We start from the raw sequence: 16,528 nt of genomic DNA, 5'->3' as shown, positions 1-16,528 counted from the left end.
TGGCTCTTTAAAAGGCCTGGAATGCAGTTTAAGGCCAGAGCAGCTCAGTCTGCAGTGACCCCCACATGTGAATCTAAATTTTGAAGGGTTGTATGAGCTGGCTCCTTTGATGCAGGGCTAGACATCTTGGTGTCCCTGTGAGAAACCCAGCAATGGAGGGATGCAGAGTAGAGCCTCAGAGGAAAGGGCTTTTTTCTCTGTCATTACTCAGAATTTGGTGGTTTTCTCTCAATCCAAGAGGAAGTCTGGAGGAAACGTGTAACTCAGGTTGGATGGAGAAGTAACGTGTAACTCTGGTCTTGCTGGAGAAGTAAGACTCATCCCCTGGTTTTATTGGGTGCCATAATCAAGGTCCTGACTTCTCTGAGCTTCCTTTTCCTGGTCTGGTGGATGGTTCTATTACCTTCCCTAGGTACCCTAGATCCAGTTAGGATCTAAAGTGATTATATCTATGAAAGCATTTTGAACATTTTTATTTCTAATGTATTATGAGCTGGTAGTTTTGATTCATAGATTATAAATTGTTTTTATAAACTCTTTGCTCCATTGGTTTAAAATATAGAATCTGAGCTTTTAGAAGTCATCATAAACTCATAGATCAATAGAATGTAAACATTAAAAGGGACTTCAGTACCATCTAGTTCTCCTTGGTTGCTGAATGGCAGTTCACCATAGTGATAAAGAGTGTAGATTCTGGAAATAGATTGAGTGTGTCTAAATCTCATTTTTGCTACTTTGGGCAAGACTTTGGGCAAGACTATTTTAACCTCTCTGTGTTTCAGTTTACTCATCTATAAAGTAAGGGTGAAAAATGCTCTGTATCTCTTCTATCTCATAGAGATGTTGTGAGGATTAAGTGAATTAATATGTGTACAGCCCTGAGAATTTGCACACAGCACGTGCTATAAGCACTGTTCTGGCTCGTTCTACTGACTCATTTTTCAGATAAGGAAACAGTTCTGGAGAGGTACAGTGACTTGCTCAAAGCATTTATTTGCTCAGTGGCAGGGCCAGGACTAGAACATGTTTACATGACTCCAGGTCAGTGTCTTTCTACTGCCTCCCACTGTCCCCTGTTCATTCAGTCAGCAAGATTTACTTTTGATGAAAATTTTAAATGAAGAAAAATCTGTCAAAATTTTTCATTTATCTTTAAGGGGGAAAAATTATGTATCTTCAGGGAGAAGGAAGAGCCCTTCAGTAAGAACTATGTAAAAATCTGTCTTACACATAGATTAGCACTGCATAAATTCCCTGAGAGTCCTTCACACTGAATCTACTCCCTGTGGCTGTCTTTTCTCCTCCACCTGAGGCACTTACATTACACCTGCTAATCTAGGTTTTTGGCATATTGAATGAAAATTACACAATATTCTCCCTGGGCTATTTGAAGAAAAAAATTGCAGACTGTTGCCTTGAGTATAGAGTCTATATTTCTTCATACTTGTATTCTAGGCATCTAGCACAGCATCTAATAGAGACCCAGTAAATGTCCACAGAATTGACGTGGAACAAAATAGTGTTCAGCTGGTGACAAAATAGTGTTCAGCCGGAGAAAAGTTTTGCTCTTGCAACCTCATTGTTGCCTACTGAAGACATTCATTTCATATTGTTTTTACCCTGTCCTGGGACTCAAACAAGATGTTTGAGGGACTCATTCCTGGGTCCTGGGGAGAGACTCTTGGGATCTCAATTTGTGAATCCATGAAAGGGGAATAATAATATGCACGATATCTTGCAGATAAGTGAGCATCTCTTGGCAAAATGCTTAACCAGCAGAGGCATGGGCGATTTGGGACACAGTAAAAGAGCAAGCAAGCACCACCTAGCAGCCTGCACCTGGTTGGACAGGGAAGTCAGCCTCAGAGTGAGTGTGAGAACACTGCACAACCACAGAGAAGAGGGGCTTCAACCTTTCCATTCCTTAGGGGCTCAGGAAGGGCAGGTGGCCAAAAGGTCCAGGATCTGGAAGAGGCATATCCCTGTCCTGCTTATCCCTGTGCCAAAGAACAGGCACATGAGGAAGAATCGATTATGATTGTGAAAATTCCTCTGTGTTGAACCTTTTAGTAACACTTTCTCTACAAAATGGGAGAGAAGCTTGCTATAGGACAGAGAACACAATGGGTCCGTATTTCAAGAGGAAATAAAAGAGCTTTAAGAAATAGTAAGAAGATAAGGGCAAGTGCTTAAATTTCTTGTCTAAAGATGAAGAATGTTTATGTCCATTTTGAAATGAATAAAAGTATGTGACCTGTTTTGTTGCTGGAAGCTTTGACCTAATACATTCCAGACACTTTGCTTTCAACTTGTCACTGGCCCAGAGCACTAAAGGGTGATCTGGCAGGATCTAGGAAGGTGTTACTTACTTCTATATTTCCCTCACCAAAATCTGAAACACTTGCAATGCCATCATTAGAGATATGTTGTTTATGCCTATTTTATCCAGGTATCTTTCTTAACAGATATGGGGAAAATATGGTCTTTTAATGTTAAAACCCACATATGAGAGGACTCTGGGGGAGCTGGGGCATCTGGAGAAGATGGGGAAGGGATCAGAAAGGGGAGAAATTATGTAAAAAAAAAACACAAAAAACTTTCTTTACATTTACCTCATTTGAACCTGTCACTCTTCCTAACACTTCTATTAAGTCCCAGCTAACTAGGCTAGAATTAGCTTTAGGAATTGACAGTTCTGCCTTCATTAAATTCCATTGGCCAGGGAGCCCTGAACAGAGAATACGATTGGTCCCTTCAGCTATAGTCCGGATCAAGGAAAGGGCAATTTCTTTTACCAGTGAGGGGCACTGTTGTCAACCAGCTGTGGGAGAGTGCTAGCTCATTCCCTCCCTTCTCTCACCTGGTTATATGCAGCCAGGTCACATGCCTCCTTAGATTTATCTCCTTTTTGAAATATCGTCTCTGTCACTGATCATTCCACATCTAGAACTGTGTTCTATGCATCTTGAAGACTTCAGGAATCTCTTCTAAAGTAAAATGTTCCTAGTTGTGGTTATACTTTGTTTTACTTTCTGTTATTTCCTTAATGATCAATTAATACTAGCATATTTTAGTTGATGGTCATTGAGAACAAGATTATTTTTGAAGATTCTGATACCAAAATGTTTCTCTTTCAAGAATGATAGCATGAGGACTTTGTAAAGATGTAGAAAGGACAAAGTGAAGTGAAAGAAAATAAAGTGAAAAAATAGAACTTGCCAAGATAAATACTGACAGTAACTATGTAATTAATTGTTCTACATAAAAGAGTAGTGTAGAGGCCCCAGAATTTGTAAATGGGAGTAATTTAAGGCTTCGAATTTTTAAAAAGTTGCTATTTAATAAGATTCAGTATTTAGATGCATTTTCTACATTTCATTGTACAATTTGTATGTGATATACATAATAGATATACAATATAGAATATATGTTTTATCAAATGTATTTATTTAATATTTAGATGTAGCAGAAGATAAAATATAGAGCAATTCCTGAAGGAATTAAATTTTAAACCAACATTTCAAAGAAGCAGGAATTGGAAGAAAGGATGGCATAAGTCTTGGGAGGATGAAGTTATACACAGGAGGCTCCCGACTGCGTGACTAAGTTGGTGTGGCCAGTGGGGGGAGGCTGAGATGTGAAGTTTAAAGACAAGTTGGGGGACCAACTGATGAAGCAACCTGGAAAGGTAGACTTGGGAGGTGGGTCTGGAGGATTTCCCAGTAAGCTTGTGAGCAGGACAATCAGCATGAAGGGTGTGAGAGAAGGGCTGGAGAGGCAGTTAAGTCAGTGCTATCGAAGGAGACAGAGGACCGGAGGAAAAGAAAAGTTCCTGGCTTCTCTCAGATCACACATGGATAAATCTGAGAAATGGGCAGAAACACTGTCTCCACCTCTCTCTTGGGGAGGGGGCGCTGAGGGGTCTACTCTCAGTTTCCCTATGCTTTCTTATCAAGGTAACTTTTGGGACAAAAATGCTAAGACTCAGGGGGATGGTTCCCTCTGGCTAAGGCTGCAGAATGTATTATGCTGCTCTTTCAGATGACCTTAGCCCCTCTCTCTGCAGGGGCTCATGCTATCTTCTGTTGAGATGAACCATCAGTAAAGCCATCATGTCCAGAGAACTGAAATTTCTTTGACTGTTAGTAAAACAATGGCAGATGCATCCATTGGGCTGGTGGCTGGCTCCATTTTTGGAGCCCATAACAATCATTTAAAAAAAAAAATTCCAGATTGAAATAAAGAATGAAAATCTCCAAGTGGCTCTTCAAATGAGTGGGCAAAGTGTTTAAGTATTCATTTTCAAAAGATCCGCTCGCCCCCACATTATTTTAGAGTCTGTCTTTTTTTGAGAACAAAGAAGTGAAGAGAAGAAAATAATTTTTAATCTGACGTAACTCTTAGTTCTGAGGGACAAGGCCACAACTGGTGTCTAAGGGGGAAAAATAGAGCCCCAGATGCTGCATGGAACCAGGAAATCTTCCATTTTCTTCTTGGTCTTAAAGGACACACTCTCAGGAAAATGATTGAAGCCTGGGAAATTATGAATATGAGATTAACAGAATAAAAAAAAACCCAACTAAACAGCTGCAATTTTCTGCCTTTTTTTTTTTTTAAGTTTAAGGGATAGGAAACATTTTATGCATTGGATTTGCCAATTGATTCCAAGAGTATATTATGCTAATAATAGTAGCTTTATAAAATAAAAAGGCATTTGGCTTTCTATTCTGAATTTCAGGCATGGAGATGCATTGCCACTGTTACATCATACTTATTTGATCTGATAAAAGAAAAGAAGATTGAACATTAAAAGCTGAAGGTCATCCATACAGTTGTCCCAATAGCAATCTGTGTACCTTTAACCCTGTGGAGAAAAAGTAATTACCCTTTGGCTTCTGGTGACCTCAACTAACCTTTGTTGAAGGGCCAGAGAAAATAAAGGCTGACCATCAGCCTGCCCTGGCTGCCCTGGGCTTAACCTGCTGTGTGAATGAAGAACAACCCAACAATAGGATGAGAGGGTGTTGCCATGGAAATAGTCCTGAATGAAGGAGCAAAAATCAGAAATTTATCACAATTAATTGTTTTATTAAGAACCTCCCATCTTTTGGATTATTCTCTGGGGAGGAGGGAAGATGTGTTCTCATTTAGATTTTATGAGAGAAAAATTCTACTTGACTAAATGAAGCGCCCATACAGGAAAATCACCTAAGTTGTGGCTGGAACAAGACAGCTTTTTGAGAGATGAAAAGATTTAGATCTCCATATAATCTATAAAGATGCAAATGTAGAAACCTCATGCTACCAAGCGATTCAGTGAGGTGTGGGTTTGGGCATCTGTCTTTTCAGATTTTCAGTAGACTGTCGCCTGTGCTCCTATGCTCTGGTAAGATCTAGAAAGTACAGGAATCATATTAACTGTCAGTGAACAGAAACACAATGTCACATCTCGTTGTCCTTATGTAACCTTTCTGTTAAATAGATCCAAATCCTATGTGTTTTTAAGGTGAGCTCGTTTAGATTAGAAAATAGAAACTTGCCATCCAGTTCTGTTCAGATTAAACTATACTAACCTAAGATGCTCTGCTGCTATAGACTAATTGAAGGAAAAACAAATAAAGAGAGTGAGGGACAGTTCTTTCATGGAGAACCTACAGGTTACCTCTTAGGTATAAACAGACTTACTTAGAAGTAATAATATTTATTTTTAACAGTAGAGTACTTTAATTTATATTCATTTTATTTTTCATTTTTATTTTAATGCAAGGATGAAATTAGACTTTAGGAAGTAAAAATGTTGTTCTTGTTCATTCTTTTATTTATTTTTATTAAGTGGATTAATGAATTGTTAAGTCACAGCAATGTGAAACACTCATTTGTTGTATTTCCTAAATAGTGAGTTATTTATGTTAATCAGTTTTTAAAATAATTTGAGGTACTAAAACAAAGCAGGCGGTTAAGCTCAGATATTGATTTTCTCTTTAATGGGTATTTCATCAGTGAAATTATAACCACTGATAAAGGAGAATAAACTATAGCAGGTGTTCACTGAAGACCCTGTTCACAGTGAGAAGATTTGCTTTTTTGTCACCATGTAAGTTGTCAGCATGAGTTTCATTTATGCCTATTACCTCCAGATGTTTATAGAAAATTTATATTATATTGGGGAGAAGGATTATTTGGCTTTCATTAGAACTTGGAAAGTTATGTTTAATAGACATAAACTTTTTAAACAAAAGGATGCTGTTGGCCCTCTGTTAACTAACAATGAAATCTAGTTCTTGGGCTTCTTGTTTATCCACCTCCTGCCTGCAGTTAGTTTATCACTCATTTTGTATGCTTCGTCTATTGCTGGGGCCAGGATTCTCTATGTGCTGACATGTCAAGTACCTGTGGTCATAGAACCCATCTCAAATAATATAATAGACGTGGCTAGACCCATTAAACACTCTCTCTGGCCTTTGGCAGGCTTTTAGTCTTTTTCTCTGCTACAGATAACAGTTTTCTTAAGAGGCAGCAATACAACTCTAAAAATAAACCTGCAACAAGGTCCTCCTTGTGCTTACCTTATAGTTTAGGAGCACCTTACTTGTGATCATGCTTCTTCATTTCCATGTGCTTTAGTTTTTGGGTGAGCCCATACCTGCTTGTAGGGTGTTAAGAACATTCGTTCTGGCTGAGAGACCTGCAGCGTTGAGCTCAGTCTTCAGGGCCATCACTATATTTGGACCATCTCCAGGTTTTCTGTGTTTATTAACCCTCAGCTGGACAGCTTGTCTGAGGCAGCAGAACCCAAAGTGAAAACGGTAAGAGGTTTCTGTTGTTTTACCTGTTCGGGCCAATAGAAGAATAAGAGGGAGAATGATGATCAAAATCAAAGTGTAACAAACAAGACTCATCTGTTCTTATGTAGAGACAGCAGATATCTACTCGGTCTCTCCTATTCAAAATGATTATGCATAGTTTCTGCTGGTTTGGGCAATCAGTTCTGTATTACAATTACTAAAAGATATTTCACTACATATAGTTTACATGTGAAGTGTATTTTTATTACTCTAATTTTGTTTAGAGGAAAGACATCATATTTATTTATTTAGTTTACATAGAAATCTTCTCAAAATAATTTTACAAGGAACAGGATAGATGAAATCATTCAATGACTAGATATTTAAATGAAGACATGAGAGTATTTACTGATTTATAACTAATTGTGCTTCGATTTAACAGCTCTTCAATAATACCCATAAAATATAGTATTAAAGTATGAAGTCATTTAAAAAATGAGGACTGCTGAGAATAGTTCTTTATAGTTTTCTAGTTATCTACTCTTCTAATCCTTAATCCTATGTATGCACACTTAACTACTAAATAAACGTACGAACTATGCAATGTAAATGAGGAACTAAATACAATATGCCAAAAACAAAAAAAGATAATTATGTACTAAATTTAAGAAAAAGTTAAATAATAAAAATATATGTGGAAAAATGCTAAAAATTGCCATCCAGTACACTCTAAGTATATGTACTTAAAAACTAACATGAAATTTTGTTAAGAGAGTTTAAGATAATTTTTATAGGGTTAACATATATATTTAAAAACAACAGAGCATTTTGTCAACAGAGGTAAATGTACTTTGTATAAGGTAAACATACATATTTTTAAAATAACATGGCATCCTGTCAGTCGAGTTTACAACAATGTTGAGTTGAATGGCTACTTTCAACCAAAGTGGGGGAAAGCTATTTTAATAGCTTATGGTGTTAACACCACCATTTCCTAATTAAACATACAATTATGGCATGGCATTAGTTTGATATAGTATTTAAAATATGTTTTTGAGTATTATGTGCAGTGTAATGAATCATATATAGAATACAGGATACTGTAGGGAAATACCTAACTGTGACACTAACAGTGTAGTTGGTTTAAAAGGAGGTAAAAACATAAAAAATTACATGGTATCAGTGTTCCTCATAAAAGGACAAAATTCAGTCTTCTTCAACAGACTGATAGAAATGCTGTATAGCTTCCTATAGTTTCAAGTACAGAGTAAAAAGATGACTTACAAAAATAAATTTAGATTAATTTAAACACATCTCAAAAAGCAAAGATATTAAAAAGAAATCGTTAAATTTGCCTTTCACAAAGTCTCACATGGCTGACTTGAGTTTGAAGCAGGGAGTAGAAATTTCTGTCATTAAAAATATATATTATGTCATTCTAAAGCAAACGATTAGCCTAGTTTAAAGTCACGACCACCAGAATTCAATATACAATACTACCATGTACCCAGCTGTGAAGTAGCTGGGTTTGGTACTATTTGTATCTTCATACCACAAGCACAAACTACAGTAATATTTAAGCTTTGAGCAAGAGTATTAGCTACCCTAAAAGTTACCTTCAGGATTAAATACCTTTAAATGCTGCCGCGCCCTGGATTTCCAGTTAACCAAACTATATTTCCAGCAGAAACTCCTGAGGCATAGAGTAGTTCTTGTCTATAAGCCCTTCCCGCTGGTCTTCTTATGAAGCGGTGCTGGAACGTGTCTTTTTAAATCCTGTTGATAATCTGACTCTCTGTCAACTAGTGCTTGTCGACCCATCACTAGCCTTTCTTAGGGTGGAGATGACCGGAAGGTTGAAGGACTGCAGGCCATACATCACTCTCTCCTCAGTGTGTCTTAATATGAGCATGTCCTCATGACTCTGAGGACAGGAGGTAGAGCTGAGCCATCATATATTCCACAAATTGCAGTCTTTCCCTATGTCCTGCAGTGCTGGAGAAGGGGATTATTACTGCAAAAAAAAAAAAAAAAAAATCTGGCCACACTGTAGAAATAATCTCCACAATTCAGCTTGCCCCCTACCTCCCCCTGTCCTCTCTCTCTCTTCCTCTGTCTCTCCCTCTCTCTCTTTCTCGCTCTCTGTACGAGGCCCCAGCTGATTCAGGCTGCATCCATCCATACATAAATCATTCCCCTTATTCTATTGGTTACATGGTACATGGCAAGTATTGATTTTTTCCGTTGCCTCATTGCTGGAGAACACTTGGTTTTTGTGAGACAGAAAAAGGAAAAAAAAAAATCCCTAAACCACACAAAAATATCTTCACCAGAGTTTTGTCTAGGTAAAAAAATAATGAGGCAGATTTATAGTATGATAAGGATAAACATATTCTAAAGAGAGCATACTTTTGGGAGGCCCTTTACTGTCTTATAGTATACCCTGTCTCAAAATAAAAGAAAGAATCGTTCCCAGCTGTGAAGAGCTGTGGGTTCAGGAAGTAGGAATGATATACAGAAAGGGAGATGCTCTTTAATTGTGCATGGCAAGGAGACATCTAATTGATTACTTCTAACTCCAGAAAAAAAGTTTAGTTTAAAACACAATTCACTCAAAAACAAGAATAAGAATGCACAAATAATGGCTCATGGCCAAATGACATGTATAGGACAGAAAGAAAGAGATGCTTATCTTGGTTTATTTTGTGTGGTAATAAAATGTTCAAGTGTGCCTTGTTTGTGTGAAGTGCAAATATAGAATGTACCTCAGTTGTCAAAATATTGTGTCTTTTAATACTCAGAGACAGGACATAGAGAAAAGTGAGTATGTCTTAGTTTGGGGTTTGATGTTTAAGTATCAGAGATTGAATGCTCTTCAGAACCTAAGTGAAAACACACAGGAGTCTTAATATATGACTTGTCACAAAGGCCAACTTTTTTAAAGTGGTAGTGTTCTTGGACTCTATCCAGAGAGGTTTTTTGCCTGAAATATCAAAATGACTTCTTTATGAGCTAATACTGTCTGAAAGATTGTCCTAATATACAAGGAGATTGTTATAATGAAGAAATTATTATAAGAAGGTAATAGTGCAATAATGAAGAAATTATTATAAGAAGGTTATAGTGCAAATGTAAGGCATGAAAAGACTATGATAAGCTCATTTTTAAATTTTGTACTCCTTTGTGACAATTGATTATCAATCAAACAACGGGTGAAGTTTAGGAATAAAAACAAGTCAGCATGTTATACAGGTGACAGGATATTTTGCTTTGGGTTCTACTTTGAGCCGCCTTCTAACAAATTTATCAGACACAAAATGCAGATGAGAAGGGCAATGGCTTCTTTAACCTGCTTTATGGCTAAAAGAATTCCTTTTAACCCAAAACATTTACTCTGTGCATGAACAGAAACTATTATGTTAAACTGTCACCAACTTCAGAAATCGGACTAGGATTTCTCCTCTTTTGCCTCACAAAAGCTGTGCTGGGGAAGTCTTTTTGTCTTTTTTCTTTGTCAGTTTATGTTGTGGTCCTTGGTCCTTGGTCCACGTTTGTGATAGGGTCTGTCCCACAGCAGATTCTGTGGAGCAGAGCTGAAAGGGGCATATCCATGTGGGGTTGTGGCCAGCCCGTCTGGGTGTTTGGCCCTTCTGTGCATAGAGTAATACTTCTCTCTCTTCTTATCGTTAAGATCCTTTCATTGAAAAACTCTGAGCATCTCTTTTCACATAAAGTGCTGGTATATCTAAATTGTCATTTCAAGGGAAGCACTGTGAAAGTATGAGAGGAAGCCTGCATGGAATTTTGTCCAAATTAATGTTTTGTTGTTTTGTTTTGCTTATGTGATTGTACAGTTGCATGCTGCCTCAATAATCTCACATCATGTACAATAAATCTTTACCTACTCACATTGTGAAGAAGTCCATAAAGGACTTTGAGCATTTTCAGTTTAAAAGAGAAATAGAAAGAAAACAACAGCAAAACCTATGGACAACCATTTGAGCCTGACTTCTTCCTTTTCTCTGCCTCATCCTTTCCTGACTCAACAACTTGAGCAAATGTTTATTGACCACTTACTCTGGGCTGGTGATTTACTGGGGTGAGGGGAAGTTGCAAAGCTAAATGCTCATGTCCTCTCCCAGCATGGGGAACTTGCTGAACAAACACAGGTGTCCAAGCTGCTGCCTAAGCGGAGGAGTGTCACATGGTGAGGCTTCTGCTGTGCTGCTCCTCTGTGCTCCCTACAGTCCTGTTTCTTGAGAAAAATCATATAATTACACTAGGTAATGAATACCCAAAAAGGTCTTTGTTTTAATATTTTAACTTCATTAACTTTAGCAAGATTTTAAGTGACCAGCAAAGAAGCCTTGCCCACAGCACACCCTTAGAAGACATTTGTTAGTGTTAGTTTAAGACAAGTGGGTGCCCAAAGAGAGGTAGTTATAACCAAAGCTGGTAATTATTATTTCACATGATTCTCACAACAACCTGTTTTTAAATATTTTAGTGCCCATTTTACAGGTGAAGAAATTGAGGCAGGGGGAGTTCAAGTAACTTGCCCAAGGCTGTCCATCTAATAAATGGGGGGCTCGGGTTTCAGACTCTTATCTTATTGTTCTTAACTATCACCCTACTGTGGAGTAGCAGTGGCAGCTGGCAGAGGCCTTTCATTCCAGCTGCAAGTCTTGAGAGAGGGCATTACTGTGAAAAATGACCTCTGTACTGGCCCTGAAGTTTGTTATATCCTATAATTTTTGTACCCTCTGGGTATACTTTGGTTCACTATGAAGAAAAAAGAAGAAACATTTTTTTCCCCCTCTTTAAATCACCACGCCCCCCCCCCCCCAACTTCCACCCTTGACCTATGGATGTTGCTGTTTCCCCTTAAGAACTAGATCTGACGGCGGGGCATCTCCTCCCATGTGCTTGCAGCATGCACCTGGGGCCTGGAGCATTCAGGGGGTGCCCCCGGTGCGCTTGGGGGGGCCCTGTGCACACGGAGGGCCCGTGGCTCCACCTGGGTGCAAACCCAGGACTTTCTGCGTGTAAAGCAGATGTACTAACCACTATTCTATGAGACTACCCCCAAGAAGAAACATTTTTAATCTACTAGTGGAAATTACTATTGGGAGAAATTTTTTTGTGAACCCTTTTAGATGTGAATATAACTTTGGGAAAGAAAATGTTTACCTGTTAAATTATCTGTTGGGACAGGTGTAGATATTTATAAATGGGGTTTACTTAAGGTGAGACTAAGAATGGAAGTGACTATGACAGGCCCCAGCGAGTAGGAATCCTAGGCAGGATCCAAACACTGCCTTTGATGACAAGTGACTTTCCACACCAAGTGGTGACTACCCTCAGTTGAATTTATAGGTTTTTTTTAAAAAATTAAATTTATTGAGATAACATGGATTAATAATATTATATAAATTTCAAGTGTACAACATTATAATTCAATATCTGTATCCCCTATTGCGTGCTCACCATCAAAAGTCTAGTTTTCATATTACTATATATTTGACCCTCTACTCAATATGCCCTCCCCCAAATCCACTTCCCCCTGGTAACCAACATCCTGTTGGTCTATATCTATGAGTTTTTGTTTTGTTAGTTCCTTTGTTACTTTTTTGTTACATATACCACATATGAGTAAAATGTGGTATTTATTCTTTTCCATCTAATTTATTTCACTTAGCATAATACTTTCAAATTTATAGTGTTTGGTTAAGAGAACCAAAACATCACTCTTTTTTACTTCCCTTCTAATCAAACACTGCCAGGTTAAGAAAATAAAAACAGTGAGTGGAATTTACCTAAGATATTCACCTGTAACATCATTTCTTGACTTCCTCAAAATTTTCGAGGTAGGAAGAAGTGTAGTTGTGGAGTGGGTTGATTGTCTTGTTTGCAATCAACCTCTTAGAGGCAGAAGGCGGTTCAAACCTGTCCTGGGGTACTGAAGTGAGACTTTCCTCCCTGAGTCCCCTCCTTCTCAGTGCTCTTGCTCATAAAAACAAACAAACAAACAAACATACAAACAAACAAATCATTTATGCAAGAATCGAGGTCAAGAAGGTATTTTAAAATGTAACAAATAATAATAAAATAACTAACAGAGTTGATACATCATCAGGCACACATTTCCCTTCCTTTCCATTAAATTTCTGTCATTGTTTTTGATCTTTTTTTGTGTGCATGCCCACCTGACTGACATACTGGCCAATTGCAAAACCGAGACCTGGAAGGTACCTTATGACAGTGGCAACTTGAGCGCCCAGCCAAGTAAACCCTGCTACCAGCCATTTGCCTGCTCCCAGCCTGCATCAGCAGGAGACTTGTCCCAGCAAACGAGGGCTGTCTAAGTTGTCAGCACTCATTTCATGGCCTGGGCGGAAGAACAAAAGAGGTGTGCGAGGCTAGTGAGGGACTCAATACAACCTATACCCTGTGTTTTAAAACTGGACGGATAAGAACTAGGGAAAGGTTATTTTTACCTGAATTTACTGCTTAGCAACAAAGACTCTACCTCCAAAGAATGCTATTCTATGGGTTCCCAAGAAACCGGCTGTGACAATTACCAAACAGCTGGCCAACTAATCTACATATCCTTTAACCCCAGCCTGCTGAACAAGGGATGGTGGACAGCTCACAAACAATAGGCACGCATCTAATATTTTATTTAAGAGCTGACAGAAGCCACAGCTGTATTGGTCCTGCTGCTGCGTAGATGTAACTATTACAATTTGGACATCTAGCTCTCCTGGATCTGCTGTGCTTGAAGGGTTGTTGAAGCAGGAGAGACACCAAAAATAATTTCTACCAAAGGCTACCCTGTGGAGCTTTTGGGGAAAGTATTTCTTATAACTGAACACAAAGTGCAAGGTTTTGTTGGGAATGGAGGACCTGCAAAGATAGTCACTTAGAGAAAGGCAAAACAAAATCTGGTGCTTCACAAATTAGTATTGATAAATGCTGAGTTGGCCTGGCTGTAGAATTCACCACATATGCAATAGATTGGCACCTTCTAGCAGTTAGATGTAGACAAGTATTTAGCACCATTAATATTGGATTGAGATAATCTTGTTCTAAAGGGCCCTTCTTCTGTGGACTCAGAGGAAAAGAAAATAAAAAACAAGATCTATTTGTTTTCATATATTATTCATATGTATATTTTTAGGATTTTTACTTACATCTGAAAATACTTGCCCTCAAGATGTCTAAGTTTCAACTCACAGGCTTACACATCTTCTGCACACAAACAGCTGTGGAAGATGAGTCTGTTGCACACTGGAATATCCAGGATAATTTAGAAGAGATCTCACTACAACCCCTCTCCTTCCTGCCTCCACAAGATCCACTGTGGACACCTGAGAGAACCTATTTCTAGAAAGCGGAATTATAAAAAGCTGAAACTTGTCTTTTAAAAACAAACATAACAGAATCTCCGCGTGAAAGCCATGAGTGGTCATTTTTGAAAGCTTCAGTTCGGTTGTGCTGCTATTGTGTGAGACATCTTTGGACCTCTTCAGAATCAGTTTACCATTATAATAAATCCCATCATCTTGATTTACAGTCACATTTCACTTTGGATCAACCAGATAATCTAGCACAAAAAATGATATCTGGCACACAGTCACCCTCAATACATATTTGTTAAATGAAGGAGTGAATGAACACAGCCTCGTCCACTCATCTTATTAGCCAGAAAGTTGTAAATGAACTTGGCTGAATCAGAAATTCAAATTCACATGCACTAGATGAGGATTTGCCATTTTTGAGATTATTCAAAGGACTCTAATGCTCCTAAGAAGGAATGTCACTCTTTTATTCATTGAACAAATGTTTATCGGGGTGCCTTCATAAGCAGGTAATATTCTAGGTCTTGTGTTATAGTGCCGAACTAGACAGAGGTGCTCATGACTCTCAGCAAGGGGAGAGAGAAGATGAACAGATACATACTACGTTGCAAGTGATAATATATACCATGGGACAAATAAAGCGGAGAAGAGGAGATTGGAAGGTTGGAGCAAATACAATGTAAATACATTGGTTATTTTTGGTGATCAAATCCCTTTTCATCAGTATCTCTAAGGAGGTAACATTTGAGCAGAAACCTGCATGGATGAAGGAGCAGGACATGTGAAATCTTGGGAGGAGTTTCTTAAAGAAAAGGAATGGCAAGTACGAAGATCCCAAGGAGGGGAGTTATGTAATTATTATAATAAAAAAATCATTAATATAGGCAACTTAAAGTCTAGTATTTTGGGAGTATGAATTTTGGAGATGAATTTCTCTGCCTTTTATGGGCTGCCTGTTCCTTTCTCTTAGGATGCTCTGATTGATAGGTAGTCCTTTGTGTTTTGTGTTGGTCATGGCTAACAAAAGAGGAAAAAATATGACCCCACTTACCAGAACCGTGCAATAGCAGAGTTTGTTTAAAATAATGTGCCTAAATGAATTAATGGCCTCTCAGCTGAAAAAGATTGTTTGAAATGGTTTGTGGAGTGCTAAAATTTGGTCAGACAACCCTGTCTCTAGGATTTCACGTAATTTTTCCAGCCCTGTGCATTCTAAAGGTACTGGATTTTCTTTACATTTGTAAATACATTGGTTATTTTTGGTGATCAAATCCCTTTTCATCAGTTTTAAAAATAATTCAAATATCATGTATTTTCCATTAGTATACAAATCTCTGGGTATTATCTACCTATTTCGTCATCAAGTTAATAATCTCAATATGAATAAAAGCTGCCGTTTATTAAACCCCTACTATGTGCTAGCCACTTTATATATATCACCTTATTCCTTAAGCCAACTCTGTATAAAAAATGTTGTCACCCTTATTTTAAAGATGGAAACTGAGACCCAGAAAAACTTAATAATTTATGCAACTAGTGAGTAATAGAGTTGTGAATATTCAAAACCTATCTGCTGGGCTCTGAAGTCCATGTTTTTTTTCCAGTATGTCATAAATATCTCATTCTTTTTCTTAGTAAAAATTTTTTTGAGAACAATTTGAGAACAATTTGAAGTCTCTGACCCTAATAAAGACAAAATTCTTTGAATTTTGAACATTTATTCAGCAAAATATTTATTGAGAACCTACACTTTCTCATTTCTTATGCTAGCTGCTGATGAAATAGCATTAACAACATAATATATTTCCCTAAAAGGAGTTGCAAATGTAGCTGGGAGGAAAGCAGCATATACAGCCAATAAAAACACACTTGAGATGAGGATTATAGTAGAGCTACTCATTCAGGGTTAAAAGACACAAAGGAAGAATTTTGTTGGGACAATGGCAGTTGAGGAAGGCTGACTGTTCATCCATGCCTTGTGGGATGAGGAGCATCCACTGTATAGAGAAAGCCTGGAAGGACATTCTAGTCAACATGACCACAAGAATGACAGAATGAGTGTGGTGAGATTGAAAGTTGGGATATGTCACAAAAAGTGACCTGAGAATTCAACCTAAATTGAATACTTGGAACTTAATTTCCAACACTTTTGGCTTCTCTTTGATCTTTTACTTAATTTCATTACTGATTATTTGAACTATGCTTGTTTATGGTGGAAGATTTAGAAAGTGTAAATCAGTATAATAAATCAGAAAAACAAAATGTCGTACTTGTCTAGTATTGCTAACATAGCCATGCTTTTTTTCCCTTCATATATAGGAGATTATTTTGACAATAAAATTTTGCAGTAGACTTTCTTGCTTAACTTCTTATTATGAAACT

The 16,528-nt window shown here is 37.8% G+C and overlaps 1 long non-coding RNA gene across 2 annotated transcripts in view; it reads left to right on the top strand.

The window, feature by feature from the left end:
- LOC111742310 overlaps positions 1–16,528 on the top strand; it is a 94,530-nt gene that overhangs the window by 14,599 nt on the left and 63,403 nt on the right. The window lies entirely within an intron of this gene.

Source organism: Pteropus vampyrus, unplaced genomic scaffold, assembly GCF_000151845.1.
Source record: "Pteropus vampyrus isolate Shadow unplaced genomic scaffold, Pvam_2.0 Scaffold91, whole genome shotgun sequence".
Taxonomy (NCBI): domain Eukaryota; kingdom Metazoa; phylum Chordata; class Mammalia; order Chiroptera; family Pteropodidae; genus Pteropus; species Pteropus vampyrus.
Note: the sequence above shows the minus strand (reverse complement) of the source record. Positions and strands in the feature narration are given on the sequence as shown.